Raw genomic sequence first — 14,657 nt, forward strand, 5'->3', positions numbered from 1 at the left:
ATGCCCTTGTTTTTGTGTTGTTGTCGTTTTGTTTGATTTCGGATGTGTGATTGACGGCGTAATTAATCTGAACCAGAAGTTGCGCATTGTGACATTGATGCATCATTTTGCATCATTTTGCATCAGGATACACTCCGTATTCAAAACACACTTCTTAAAAGTTCACAGAGATGTCTGTGGAAATGAAGGCATTTGGGTGGGTGGTATTTGGAAGTGCTTATTTTTTTTTTTTCAAATAAGGGGTCTCTCTCTCTCTCTCTCTCTCTCTCTCTCTCTCTCTCTCTCTCTCTCTCTCTCTCTCTCTCTCTCTCTCTCTCTCCCCCTCTCTCTCTTTCTGTACTTAAAATGGGAGTTTCTGCTCTTCTTGCCCCTCTTCTTTAGTGTTATGGACACCACTATGCATACAATATAGTATACTGTATCTAGTACAAAACTACAAACATTTTGGAGATGCTGTTTTAATGTTATAGTTTGTCACTTCTGGGAAAATGATTACAAATGTCTGATGACTCATCATGTACTAATCTGGTGTTCATCCAATTAAATGCACTTTAGAATAGATGTGTCCCTCCCTACGGGTGTGTTTTGTTCTACAGTAGCAGCTCATTAACAGGAAGCATGGATCCTTGGTGTATTTCCACTATAACTTTTCCAACCATCACTTGGTTGAGGAAAAAAAAAAAAAAGTTGGTGTTTATTTGTTTAGAAGAGGGTGGAGTTAGGAATTTGTGGAATTTTGTTAAGTAGCGCAAAAAGTTTTTTTAATTCGTGGCCACGACTTATTAGAAAATAACCATCATGTAGTCTCAGTGACATATATTAATTTTGTAAATATATAAAGATAGAGAGAGTGTGTGTATATAAACATGATGTTATTTCAAAGTAATTAATTGCGTTTCAGCCCAATTAGTAGAATGTGTGGTAAACTATTTAATGAATTCATTATCGTTAAGAGCTATTAACACTGTTGTACTTCATGACGTGACTCACATACAGTGCCCTCCACTAATATTGGTGCCCTCGGTAAATATGAGCAAAGAAGGCTGTGAAAAATTGTCTTTATCGTTTAACCTTTTGATATTTTGTTTAAAAAAAATTCACAAAAATACTCTGCTCTCATGGATAGCAAACAGTTGTAAACACAGCACAGGTTTATTAATTTTTAGATTTTTTTTTAAACAAAAGATCAAAAGGTTATACAATAAAGACAAATTTTCACAGCCTTCTTTGTTCATATTTACCAAGGGTGGCAATATTAGTGGAGGGCACTGTACACAACTTTTTTCATGTGACAGCATTGCCCATTTTTAGGAAGATGGACATGCTTTTGAGTGTATGTTGTTGCTTTTTTTTTCAAAGAGCTGTAAAATGCTAGGATTACACATTTCCCTGTATGTGATGTCCAGGAGGAAATATGTTTGCTGTTCAGACAACACCACGTTAAACTTGTGTAGGAGTTTGAAACATTACTTAGTTAACCGGTCAACCCGAGAGTGTGTCAGGTGGCTCTGCACCCCCTGGTGTACACGCAGCAATGAGTTGTTTGCCTGTGATGTTTAATTTAGAAATGTCAGTCTCCTTCATATTTATGAGCACCGGTATATGCGAGTGGCACGGAGTGAACTATTCCGAGCGTGCAGACAGCTGACCTTTCTGACTGCTGCTCTCAGAATAGCCCAAGCTGCTGTGCTGCAGATGGATGAGACACAGTTCTAATGTACTAAATGTATCGGCTTTGTCTGTTGAGTTTTGCTTGTGTGGCTCGGTGTTTTAACATTTGTTCATTCTGAAATAATACTGGGGCAGGACTTTGGCATGTGTGCTGGTGTTCTGGGTGACTCCACAATTGAGGCGCGACTTAGCGCTCAAAAAGTAACTCGTAGAAATGAAATGCTTTTATAATGACACGAGGACAATCTAATCACACACTTTAAAATGTTTTTTTTTTTAAATAAATAAATAAATAATAATAATTACTTAATTAATTTATTATTAATAATCATACTTTCAAATTGACTCTGTCAGTCAATATCACAATATCATTGAAAATATCATTGATATGTTTTTTTTTTATTATTATTATGTAGAGGTTTGATTAATGTTTTAAGTGCCAATAGAATGTTGTGTTCAAATGTCTTTTACCTTTACTTTATGGCCTTTTCCTTTACCTTTACATTAAATGGTACACTTTGCTTATTTCCTTTTGTGCAGGATACATGCCAGGAAATGTATCATAAATCATATTTCATGCACACTGAGGTGAAGTGTATATTTAGTATTTGTATTTTTCCATCCACTTTTGTTCATCAGTCGCTTTGTTACCCTAGGGTCAGAGAGATTATTAAAGTACCTCTGATCCGACGCCTCCTGTCTCTCAAGGATCCACTTGGTTTTAGTACGGCATCGATTAAACACACAGAGAGAGAGAGAGAGAGAGAGAGAGAGACAGTGAGAGAGAGTGAGAGACAGAGAGAGAGAGTGAGAGAGAGAGAGAGTGAATGTCCACATGCTTGAATCGCTTCTGCATTTCCACGGATATTCAAAACTCCATTCCCAGGGTTCCTCGTCTGTCCGGACATCTGGTGTTTATCCCACTTTTCTGTCATAACGCCTATTCAGGCATATAATTGCAAAATTAACACCCAACTCAAATGTCAGTCCTGATAGTGATGCTTAGTTTTCCCCCATAATCATCATAACAAGTGGCAATCTTGGGTTCCGGGGTCTATTAGAAACAAATCTAAGATCATTCCTGTCCTGAATGTCAAGGGCACAACTGTTTTGGGTGAGAGTTGTAGTTTAAACAAGCTCTCAAATATAACCAGGTCATGCATACATGCATACATACTCAGACATACACCTGATTAGCAATGTCCTCTTACAGTTCAATTCAATTCAATTCAGGTTGATTTGTATAGCGCTTTTAACAATGGACATTGTCTCAAAGCAGCTTTACAGAAACATATAAACACGGGATAGAGATTTTAAGCGTGTGGATTTATCCCTATTGAGAGAGCCGGTGGCGCCGGTGGTGATGAAATACTCCCTAAGATGATATGAGGAGGAAACCTTGAGAGGAACCAGACTCAGAAGGGAACCCGTCCTCATCTGAGTAACGACGGATAGTGTGAAAGTAAAAGAAAGTTCAGTACGGTTTTTATATGAAGTCTTTGTTGAACTAATCCACTCTTCACTAAAGGAGACCTGATTGCAAAACTGCATGTGGTAATTGCAGTCTCGAGGCCATTACAGCTTACTGACGGCGTCATATTGGAGTAGTTCAGAACAAGGCAACTTAGCAAAACTTTTTTTTTTTTTTTTTTCATAATGAAACTATAATTTTCACTTATAAATGTATGCTATAAATCAGTGATCTGTTTGAATGCACTGGATCGAAAACAAGATCTAGTTTGTGCCACTAAAATGTGCAGAATGGAAAAGAATGACATAAGCAAAGCATGGAATAAAACCATGATTTATTTTAAAAATGAGAGCCACAATGAGTTTATTTTATGGCAGCACACTCCAGGTCATAATCAGAGTCAACAACTTAAGTTCAAACGTCATGCCGATATTCACACAGGGAAAGTTCTCTGTATTCAGAGTCGGGTTACGCACGTCCTGCAGTTGATTTTCTGGGTGGTCCATTTAGATGAATAAAATGACCTGTGTATAGTTCACGACTCGGAGGTTGAGAGATTGTTTAGAAGCTTTTGAGATAGGGTTTTCAATAGTGTCTATACCACCAGCTGTAAACAAAAAGGCTTTTATGCCTGTTTCCTGTGCTGTGAACTCCAGTATGACGCATGGAAGATTTTAGGATAAACAAGTTTTAAATATGATACGATGATTATAAATAAGAAACGGAAGCATACTGTACAGTATGTTAGCAATATGTTTCTTCGTACTCAAGCGACAGTAGGGTTCCATAGTGACAATAAAACAATGATTCCAAGGAAAAGGCATTTTACTGGGAAGGGGGGGGGGGGGGGGTATAGGTAGACAGCCATTACTGTACATACTACTAAAAATTGCCATTGCACAGAAAAGCAATTCCAGCCAGAGACATTATTTATGGCGATTTAGTGATGATTGTGTTTATATAGTTTATATTAAAATGGTATTCTAATTGTAAAATTTGCACAAAGTCCAGTTTCATAAATGTTATTATTTAAAAAGGTCTGTACAAGCAAATGATGTGAATGAATGCCAGCACCAGTTAACTTTTAATGGTAAACCATTCGTTCTTAGTTTTTGGCTATAAATAAGACCGTCATGAACAGATGAGGTACATCGATTTTTGGGCTTGACTCAGGGAGAATAAGCACATACTTCTCTGTCATCTTTAAACATCCTGTTTTTGCCTTTTTTATTATTATTTATTTATTTATTTATTTATTTTTAAACGTACCATACTGTCAGTTCACTGAAAACTCTTCTATTTCTGGAATAATGGCTCTAGCCATGTATCTAGTATCTGGCTACCTTCAGCTAAATACATGATTAGATAAGCAGCAACCGAGAATCTGAGATATAAGCAGTGATGACTGACGTTTCCAAAACTACTGTCACTGAACTAACCGATTATTGATCGATTCTGCTGGATAATTTTTTCAAGTACTATAGTAGTTTCAGTCTGCTTAAATGCATCCTAATCTGGACCACATTCACCAATCCCTGGTCTACACTATATTTTCCCTCCACTCATATGTCCTGGCTTGGCTCCTGTGGTATCTGGGCAAGAGTGGGAATAAGTGTTTAATTGACCAAGCTGTACCTCTCTGCCTCCTATTATAGACCGTTAACACTTGCTAACCTCCCAGACTTACAGTTAGGACTCTCTACATACAAATAAAGAACGATGAATCAGTCTGTAAGCATGGACAGTGTCAAATGTAAGCATGGACAGTGTTGAATGTAAGCATGGACAGTGTTGAATGTAAGCATGGACAGTGTTGAATGTAAGCATGGACAGTGTCAAATGTAAGCATGGACAGTGTCGAATGTAAGCATGGGCAGTGTTGAATGTAAAGTTAACTGAAAGACATACAGGATCAAGAAAAGAAAGCAGGCAAACAGTCCTGTCTTCCAGCCAGTCTCCTTAACCCCCTCAGTACATCTACAGCTTAAGCCGTCTGCCACCCATGTGACAGAGAGAGAGTGAAAAGGCGGAGCGAAGGGCACAAAGTGGTAGACGAGTTGTCACGCTGAGTAATTAGTCTCTGCTGGGCAAGAAAGTAGCTGAATGTTGTGACACACACTAGATTATCCACAAGTCCACTGAGAGAACCTGTCACCAGACTGTAGATGCATACAGGTACAAATCAGACACCTACACACTCTTTCTCCCTCCTTGATTGGCAGGCAGCCAACACACACACACACACACACACACACGCACGCACACACACACACACACACACACACACACACACACACACACACACACACTGCAGTCAGAGCACAGAGAAAGAAAAAAAGAACAGTAAAAGCAAAATCACAATTCATCATTTCCCCCCCAACTAGTTTCCTAAGTAGTTCCAAAGTTTCCTCTGTTTGCTATTTATCTTGCATGATCCAAACTTTGCAATCACTGCTAATGTTTCCTTTGTCCTTGTCCATCAGTGATCTCTCAAGAAAATAGAGAATGAATGTTTTTTTTTTTTTTTTTTTAAAGTCTCATTCTTGTCGCCTGACTTTCTTTGTTCTGTCACAACAGACTCCGTTTCAAAGGCGACGCGACAGCAGATCCCTATTTATTGCAGGGACACTTCCTGCATGTGCCAACATTTCTTTTTTTCCCCCACACATTGTCTCTTAATTACCACTGAATGGCTAATGACATCCACGGCAATGAACGAGAAGGACGCCAAAAGCAGGTTGCGCTTTTTGAAGGACACTTTGTCTGTCGCTCTGCATAATCCTGTCCGTTTGATAGGTGGATTTATGGAGAACGGGAAATGACAGTTTGTGACGGAGAGGTGTGGGCTGGGAGAGGAAGTGTGGTAGAGACTGAAAGGGTAATGCGGTGAGGACGGTCGAGGGACAGTGAATATGAGAGCGGGACTAAGGAACATGAAGGTCGGCTCTTTGATAAAGGTTAGAGTGCGTGCCATTCCCCCAATGTCAGCAAGGTGCCGCTTGTCATGAAACAAGCTGGGAGGTAAGATTTACACCACAGCAATTTGGCAGCAATAACTGTACATTGTTTTATTAATTAGAGAACAATCAATTAATTAATTAATTACAATTAATGTGGTGGAATGTCTGTAAAACAAGTTCTTAGAAAAAGACTAGATTCTATTTGAAATTGGCAGTGTTCATAGGGCTACATAACACCTACATAAACACGTATTTACGAGACATATTTTGTTGACACGAGGTTGTTATGACAACCCTATGCAGTGCCTCCTGGAATAAGCACTTGACATATAAATTGAGCATGTGTACTATTACATAGTGAGGGTGATGATGGTGTATGATACTGTAATATCAGAGTTTGCCCCTTTTTATAGGGTACCTGACACTACAAAGGTGCTTAATGACAACTGACATAAGCCTACATAGACAGTAATTCAAGACTTATACCAAGAAGTGTGAGCTCTCATAAAGATGAGACATTCTGGAAGTCAAACTGACATAACACCTGAGTCTTGTGACACTGTTGTCAAAAATGTAACTTTGTTGTGTTGACAAGGTTGTTAAACAATCCTATGCACTCCTATGTCTCCTGTATTCTGCACTTGGTAGTTACACTGACATAAAAACCCTGTGTATGTATTACGAAATAGTGACAGTATTATGACGCTGTAATAACAGTTTAGCCTCTGAGTAAAATGTGCTTCGTAGGGTTACGTGGCACCTACATAAGCACTTAATGAGAACTGACATAAACTATTATTAACAGTTATTAGAAACTTTTTTTTTTCCAGCAAGTGTAAGCTGTCATAAAGGCTTGTCAGTTTTAAAGTCAAATCACCATAACACTTAAGTCATGACATATACTATATGTTGACCTATGGTGGTGTTATGACACTCCTATGCAGTATCTCTTGTGTTTGGTACTAGGTATTTATCTTTACATTAAAAGTTACCATACGTACTGTTATAATGACAATATTATGACAAGTAATAGCCGAGTAAAGTAACTTTTTTTCTGCTTTTAAGATTTTTGTGAATACTTTTCACAATTCTATAACATTATAATGCCAGAGTTATGTAGGTTTTATGCATATACTCTTTTAAGTAAAGTATTACACTGTCATACCACATACCAAAGACAAAAGCTATCTTTATAACACCTGACACGTGTTGGAATATGATTTTTATGAATATTTATGTAGGTTTAGGTCAGTCATCATAAAGGGCTCGTGGAACCGTCATGTAGCTTTATTACCACTAGCCGTTGAATACATACATACATACATACATACATACATACAAGGTGAATATGCTGTAAGTTAATATTCAGGAGGAGATGATCATGGTGAGGTTGATCATTGGTAGAAGGTGATGTTTGTGCAAATCTTTTGGATTTTGTGGGGGGAAAAAACACTTTAATTATTCTACTGCTTCTGGACAGCTCATTTTCCTGACAAAACAAGGTGCTGAAATTGTCATTACAATGTGTGCTTTTCTGGAACCCCCTCATGAATTAGCGCACTTACACTCTGACAAGGCGGCATAACATCCCTCTAATTCGGTGCATTGATTTGCATGTGTGAGAATGTTATTAAACTTGATGGCGCTTCAAACTCAGATAAAACCTCGCCTTTAATTCCGACTCAAACACACGGATTGGGTTTTTAGCACGTAGCGAGACATCAACATGCTTTTGCTGTTGCTAATTTGTATGAAGGCACACAAAACATGGAAATGTGCTAATAGAAAATGACAGACGGGAGGTTATTTAATGGACATGCGAGGTGGGTGGATGTAGCTTTTTATTTAGTGTCAGACAGCTCCTTTCTCTAGTTTTCATATAAGCTTATGTGAATTTAGAATAGCGCTTGATTGGTTTGCAGATGGAGATATATATCAAGGTCAAACATCCTTTGAATACTCATATATTAATCTTTGCATTTATAATCCTTATGAACCTAACCACACTAAAAAAAAAAAAAAAAAAAAAAAAAGGTCTTTATAGCCAGGCAAAATTTGAAAAATGTTTACCTTGGGATAGTTCTATACCTTATAAACATGTCCGGGGTGAGTATTTCGGTAGCACGTAATCCTATAGCCATGCACAATATCTTATCATGCTTGACACAGATGTGAACAGATGCTAACTAGTTACATTTACATGCATAACACTTCATAATGCATGATATCAGGTTCCATAATCAATGTTGTACCTCAGTGCTGTTGAATTCTCCAATCTGATTGGTCAGAAGATTTTCTATAACAGCAAGTCTGACAGTAGTTCAAATCGCAGGTTTATATCAATATGTTGTTTCTATAGTAACAGCTTGTTCACAGGGACGTGTACGGCAGATGATCTACATGAACTAAGGCTAATAATAAATGGAGTACAAAACGTTGTTGTTTAACAAAGATGTTTAATCATTAACGTGGTGAACGTTGATGCAAGGAGTTCCCAACGTGAGCGAATTGTAATCGTCTGTAAGTTATTTTTCGCCATGGGAAAACACTTTGCCATAACATGAAAAAGGGGGGGGGGGGGGGGGGGGTGTATGTGGTGTTCTTTAATAAATAAAAATGATCATCGTTAGCAGATTGTTGTGGTGTACGAGGAATAAATAACTTCGGGATGTACTGTTATTGTAGTAACAGTACAACACAGTACACAGTACTCACATTGAATATTCTTCTTATAACAGCACACCGCTTACATAACACATAATGCTCTGGCATTATAACATGCACAATGCACTAATTTCTATACACTTTTTTACAATTTTTCCCAGGCTTATGTTAATCGTGTTTAGATATGATGTATGCAACATACCATGGTATATACTGTATATGCAGCATAATGCATTATGAATATGGAATTTATATGAAGTGTACATTTTTATTCAAGTACAAAGGATTTAAACTTTGGGGGGAAAAAAATAATAAAAAATTGGATCACAGACCAGTCTAACAAAATCCAGGAAGCAGTCCAAAATCGAAGCGACTTAAAAACCAGGAAATGGAGCACTAAGAAACAAAGCTTTGTCTCATGGAACACTGTCCCAGATCTTCCAAATGCCTTACATAACCACAATGAAGATAATACTGGCCTGTGAGTGCGTTTCAAATGGGTCGTAGAGCTTTAATCATTCAGTTAATGGAGCAGGAAAATTTAATCATGAGGGCTTTCTGCCTTTCATCAGAAAGGAGAATGTGGAAACAGACATGAATTAGTGAAGTGGTCCGAGGCTTTTCACATTCTGTTTGATGGCATTTAATTTAACTAAAAAGTTCAACATTCAATCCCTTTTTCAAAACCCACCATCATTTTCCTTACATATACGGCTCCTTTTTTTTTTCAATTCTCAGTCACTTCTTATTTGCGGAAGGCTCTCTAATGAGATGAAAGCAGAGAATCGTGGTTAACAGTTTGAATGCATTAATTTCTTTCAAGGAGATAAATTATCATGAATTCTTTTCAAGCTTGTGCTATTCTTGGTGAATCAAGACCTGGGTGTCCTTAGCTGGTGTTTATCTCAGTGTAATGAAGGGGAAATAATGGGAGAAGATTAAAAGGAAAAACAATCATGAAATCTTAATGAAATGTCCACGGGTAAGTGCTATATTAATACGCAGTGGCACTCTTAAAGGAACAATATCTCCTTTAAGAACCGTAGAGAACGTTTTCGATTTTTTATTTATTTTTTTTCATACTCATTTCAGTTGTCTTTCAAAAAATGATAAAAAAAAGTTCAAAATTATGCATTCAGCCATTTAATTAAACTGAGCAACAGATTGTGTGTGCTAGTTACAGGCTTAGATAATAATTATTATAAAATATTGACCCAGTGGTTAATAGTAAGCCACCAATCCTTCCTTAATGATAAGCCGAATCTTACCCTCGTTATGCAGATCTAACCATGGCTGTGACCAGAACAGACTGAATCTGTTATATCAGAGCCAGTTAACACAGAGCAGAATGGGATCATAAAGGCTGCTCACCCCGAGGGTCACCGGTTAATGCTGGCATGTCCTATCTGACTCGGCAGGGGTCGCGACCCACACTGGGCTTTGACACTTTCGAAGAAGATGGGGTTATATTGGGTTAATGAAGTCCAATTTCTCTTAGTGCAGTGTTATTACCATGATCCTCCTATCTGTTTTGGAGGAATCACCTCAATTCACTAGGATATTGTAGGGTAACGAGCGGCAAAAGAAGCTTTCATATGCCTAATTTTTTTTTTTTTTTAAATGGCAGCACAGTTAATACAAGAAAGTGTTCAGAACCAAAGGTGAGTAATATGATTATGAGATCACTGAGGGCAAGCTGGCAGGTGTTAGCTAAGCCTGACACAGTAGCAATTACTATTAAGTTTCACACCAATGTAGTGACGAGTTTCCCAGAGTGCTCTTCATCTGCTCTTTTTCTACTCTTCAGCTGTCCAGTTTTGGTCAGTCTTGCCCACGTTAGCCTCAGATTCCTGTTTATTCTGACAGGAATGGAACCTGATTCAGCGTCTTGTCCATTCTGACATGCTTTTCTGCTCACCACGGTTCTAAAGAGTGATTATTTGAATCAGCATAGCCTTCCTGTCAGCTTGAACCAGCCCGGAAATTCTTCTCTGACCTCTCATCGAGGCAGTTCCACACCGCAGAACTTCTTCTCACTCGTTAGGGTTTTTGTAAACCCTAATACAGTCGCATTATTATAAATGTTGAAGCCGGAACTATTTGGCAGAGTTGCTGTTAGAACTTCTGACCAATCAGATTAAAAATTCAACAGTGAGTTTAGAGATTAAGTTCAGTTCAAATCCTGAGAATTATATTAAAAAAATAATAATAATAAAAAATGTAATATTCATGATGTGACAAGGTATCACAGTCATCTGACAGGCAAGACTGGTGAGAGCGCTGCATTCTTTTTCAGCCTCCTGTTGAACTCGCATCATGATGCCTCTCGGGCCTCATCAGATATTCGCAGGAACACGTGCTTGCTTTGACAAGATATCATCGGAGGCACTTCTTTTTGACAGTCGGGGGAATATTATTTTTGCGGAGTAATTACTGTACCAGCTGCTGAAATGTATTTACATGCCATCAGGATGGCCTCTGTCTTAGCGGGAGACAGGAGATAACGGGTGGCAGCAATCTGTTCGGGAAGTCCCCTTCTTCCCTACAAGCCTGGACTACACATACTCTCTCTCTCTCTCTTTCTCTCTCTCTCTCTCTCTCTCTCTCTCTCACACACACACACACACACACAAACACACACACGCACACACATACACAGAAACAGAAAGAGCAATGTCAGTGTGCAGTGACCGTTTAAGCAAGAGGAGGCAGCTGGGGACTTGGCTATGGCACCTGATGTCACTGAAAAGAGAGAGGAACTATTAGCAAAGGGAGCTGTCAGCCATCTGTATGGTATCACAACCTTTCCTTTTAGACGGTGACTTCCTTCTTGACACATTCTATCATTACGTGTGGTTCTGCATGACATACGCTCTACTGAACTGGGTTTCTCGTAAGCCATTCGATGATATATTCAAGCCATCCCCATGGATGTATAAAACTGGGTGTACGTGTAGGTAGCTCGATGATACAGCTCTCTATAACTATTACTGTCAAGATGTAGCATGTGGAAACTAGTATATCATGTAGAACCGGTTGGAAGTAAAAAAAAAAAAGCATCGGAGCAAGCGAAGTATTTCCTGCAGTCCTCCCAGTCAATTTACATGCTTGTGGAATAAATGTGTTGTTATTGTAGAAAGAAAAACGTATACAGTCATTGATCTGGTGATGTAACGTGAAGGTTTCCGACACAGCAAAGGCTTCACGATGGAGAACGTTGACAAGTGTTAACTACCTGTTCTATGTATATATTGTTAAAACTCACTCGTGTTTTTCATTGAAATAATGAAAATAATGCAATCATTTTCAAGAGCAAATTGCAACAAATATGATTTCAGAAGCCTGATGGCTGAGGCTTTGAAGGAATGCGGTTAGCGTTGTCAGAAGCATTGATTTTCTACTTTGTTGTAAAAAGAGGTCTAAATTTAATACCGTTATATTATGATGGTCCCTTCGTAAGGCATTCACAAGTTGACGTCAGGCGTTATTTTTGCTCCTTTGGACTTTCCGGCTGTCTTTTCCAGGAACTTGCCCTCCCCCATGTCCCGCTCACAGAAAATATGACACCGATAAACATTCGTGTAATCATCCAGACTCGCCGACTTTTTTTTCCTTTTTTTTTTTTCTTTCAGTTTACTGGCATGAAGGATGCGGCATTACGTACAATCCCATCACAAATGCTCCTCAACAACAAATGTCATTTTCCGACCACAGTGAAGCATCGTATGGGGTAAATGGTGCAGATTTGGACTCTGTGTGATGGTCTGGGTGGAAACAGTGTGGCTCAACACATGCTGTGTGTGTTTGAGGCTCTGAGACATGAATAAACTAAGAGTGAGAGAAAGCAAATCTGCCTAACTCTTAGTGCATCACAATGTATTTCATATATTTGCTTGTGCTAAGATGCAGAAGCTCAGTGGCATTGATAACATGGTTTATACTGAACTATGAACACATAATATGTTTACAGGGCATTATATGTATTGAAATTCACAAGAAGTTAGCACTGGTTCATCTGAATTATCAACCCACAAACCTCCAGAGAACTGAAAATGACAAAATGGCAACTAAACAATGAAGTTTAAGTTTCCATTAATGCAGCTTAGCCACTGCAGCTACCACACACACTAACAACTCGTCCTTTTATAGGGTGCCATTTCTTTTTTGAATCGAACGGCTAGTCTTATTTTTAATTGATGGATTTGTTTGAATTACTTTATTTATTACTTTAAGTATTTTTGTACATCATATTAAGCATTCATAACCATTCAGAGTGTGCACTTTCATACAAAATTATAACAATACGCTTAACGGCTCATGTATCATAACACACCATGAATGTATTTATAGAACTTGATTAACTGAAAGAAATGAGAGTGGAGGAAAAGAAAATGGCCTCAGGACATGGATTTTCTTGACCCTAACCCTAGATTTGCCCTACATTTAAAATACAGGTGTAAATAAAAACATCGATCATAGAGCAAACTCAGCTGTCGATAAGTAATGACACCCTGACTAAATGATTCAATGCTACTGTAGTCTGTTGTATAAGTTTTGTTTTTACTTTCTGTCCTCATGGAACATATGATGTCTGGCTTTAGGTTTGGGAAACAAAATAGTAACATTTCCTATGAAGCCCGTATTCATAACTCTTAATAACTGTGCTGAAAATTCTTGGTTTATAATATCAGATTCCTTGCTTATAAATTCAAATATTGTGCTATTCCTTATTAACTAATAATCAGTCAAGTGATGCCATTCAATATGATTCCACAGACCTGCAAATTTTCCGCATTTTAACATCGGAGTCCGCTAATACAACTTAACACTCAACTCAACTCTCTGATATTAACTGATCCCCTGCAAGCCCCTCTTCCCCTCATCTTACATTAGTAATCTCTTGTCTAACATGTGAAAAATGCGGCCTCGCTTTCCGTCAAGTTAAACGGAGAATGTTTTAAGCTCATTAATGTGAAATAAAATCAGCATTGTATGTATGTATGTATGACTTATGTGGACATTAGACAAGTATATGTGTATATAACATTGTCAAAGAAACAAAAGATCGGTTTATTGGTTTTAGTTAAAGATCTAGACACTAGAAACATTTACATGCACACTTTTTATTTATTTATTAATTCTTATATGTAACATCTTTTGCCTGGAATTCATCTTAACGAAAACAGACAAGTGGTGATTACCATAAAACCCTGTATATACACACAGTCCAGTTTTTATCGCGATGGGCTTGATTGAACTGTTTGAAAGCGATGGGTGCAGAAGAGTAAACAGCGCATTTAATCACCCTGTATAATTGTTTATACTTTAGCACATTGTTGTGAGTTATACGAGACATTATTTGAATAGACAGGAATCCAATATTACATATCTGTGAGTGGCAAAAGTATGTGTACCTCTAGGATTAGCAGTTAAAATTAGAGCCAGGTGTTTTCAGTCAATGGGATAGCAATCAGGTGTGAGTGAGCATCATGTTTTATTTAAAGATCAAGGATAAATGATCTTTTTTTTTTTTTGTGGAAGTGTATCATGGAATGAACAAAGGAGATTTCTGAGGACCTCAGAAAAAGAGTTGTTGATGCTCATCAGGCTGGAAAAGTTTACAAAACCATCTCTAAAGAGTTTGGACTTCACCAATCCACAGTCAGACAGATTGTGTACAAATGGAGGAAATTGAAGACCACTGTTACCCTCCCCAGGAGTGGAGACCAACAAAGATCACTCCAATAGAATTATACCAGCTAATTCTAAAGAAAAATATCAGGACATCTATCTGAGGACTGAATCTCAAGAGAAAGTGGGTCATGCAGCAAAACATTCAAAGTCCTGACCTTAATCCAATAGAAATGTTGTGGAAGGACCTGAAGCGAGCA

At 38.1% G+C, this 14,657-nt stretch overlaps 1 protein-coding gene across 1 annotated transcript in view; it reads left to right on the forward strand.

The window, feature by feature from the left end:
- fhit (fragile histidine triad diadenosine triphosphatase) overlaps positions 1 to 14,657 on the forward strand; it is a 265,926-nt gene that overhangs the window by 246,911 nt on the left and 4,358 nt on the right. The window lies entirely within an intron of this gene.

This window comes from Ictalurus punctatus, chromosome 21 (genome assembly GCF_001660625.3).
Source record: "Ictalurus punctatus breed USDA103 chromosome 21, Coco_2.0, whole genome shotgun sequence".
NCBI lineage: Eukaryota > Metazoa > Chordata > Actinopteri > Siluriformes > Ictaluridae > Ictalurus > Ictalurus punctatus.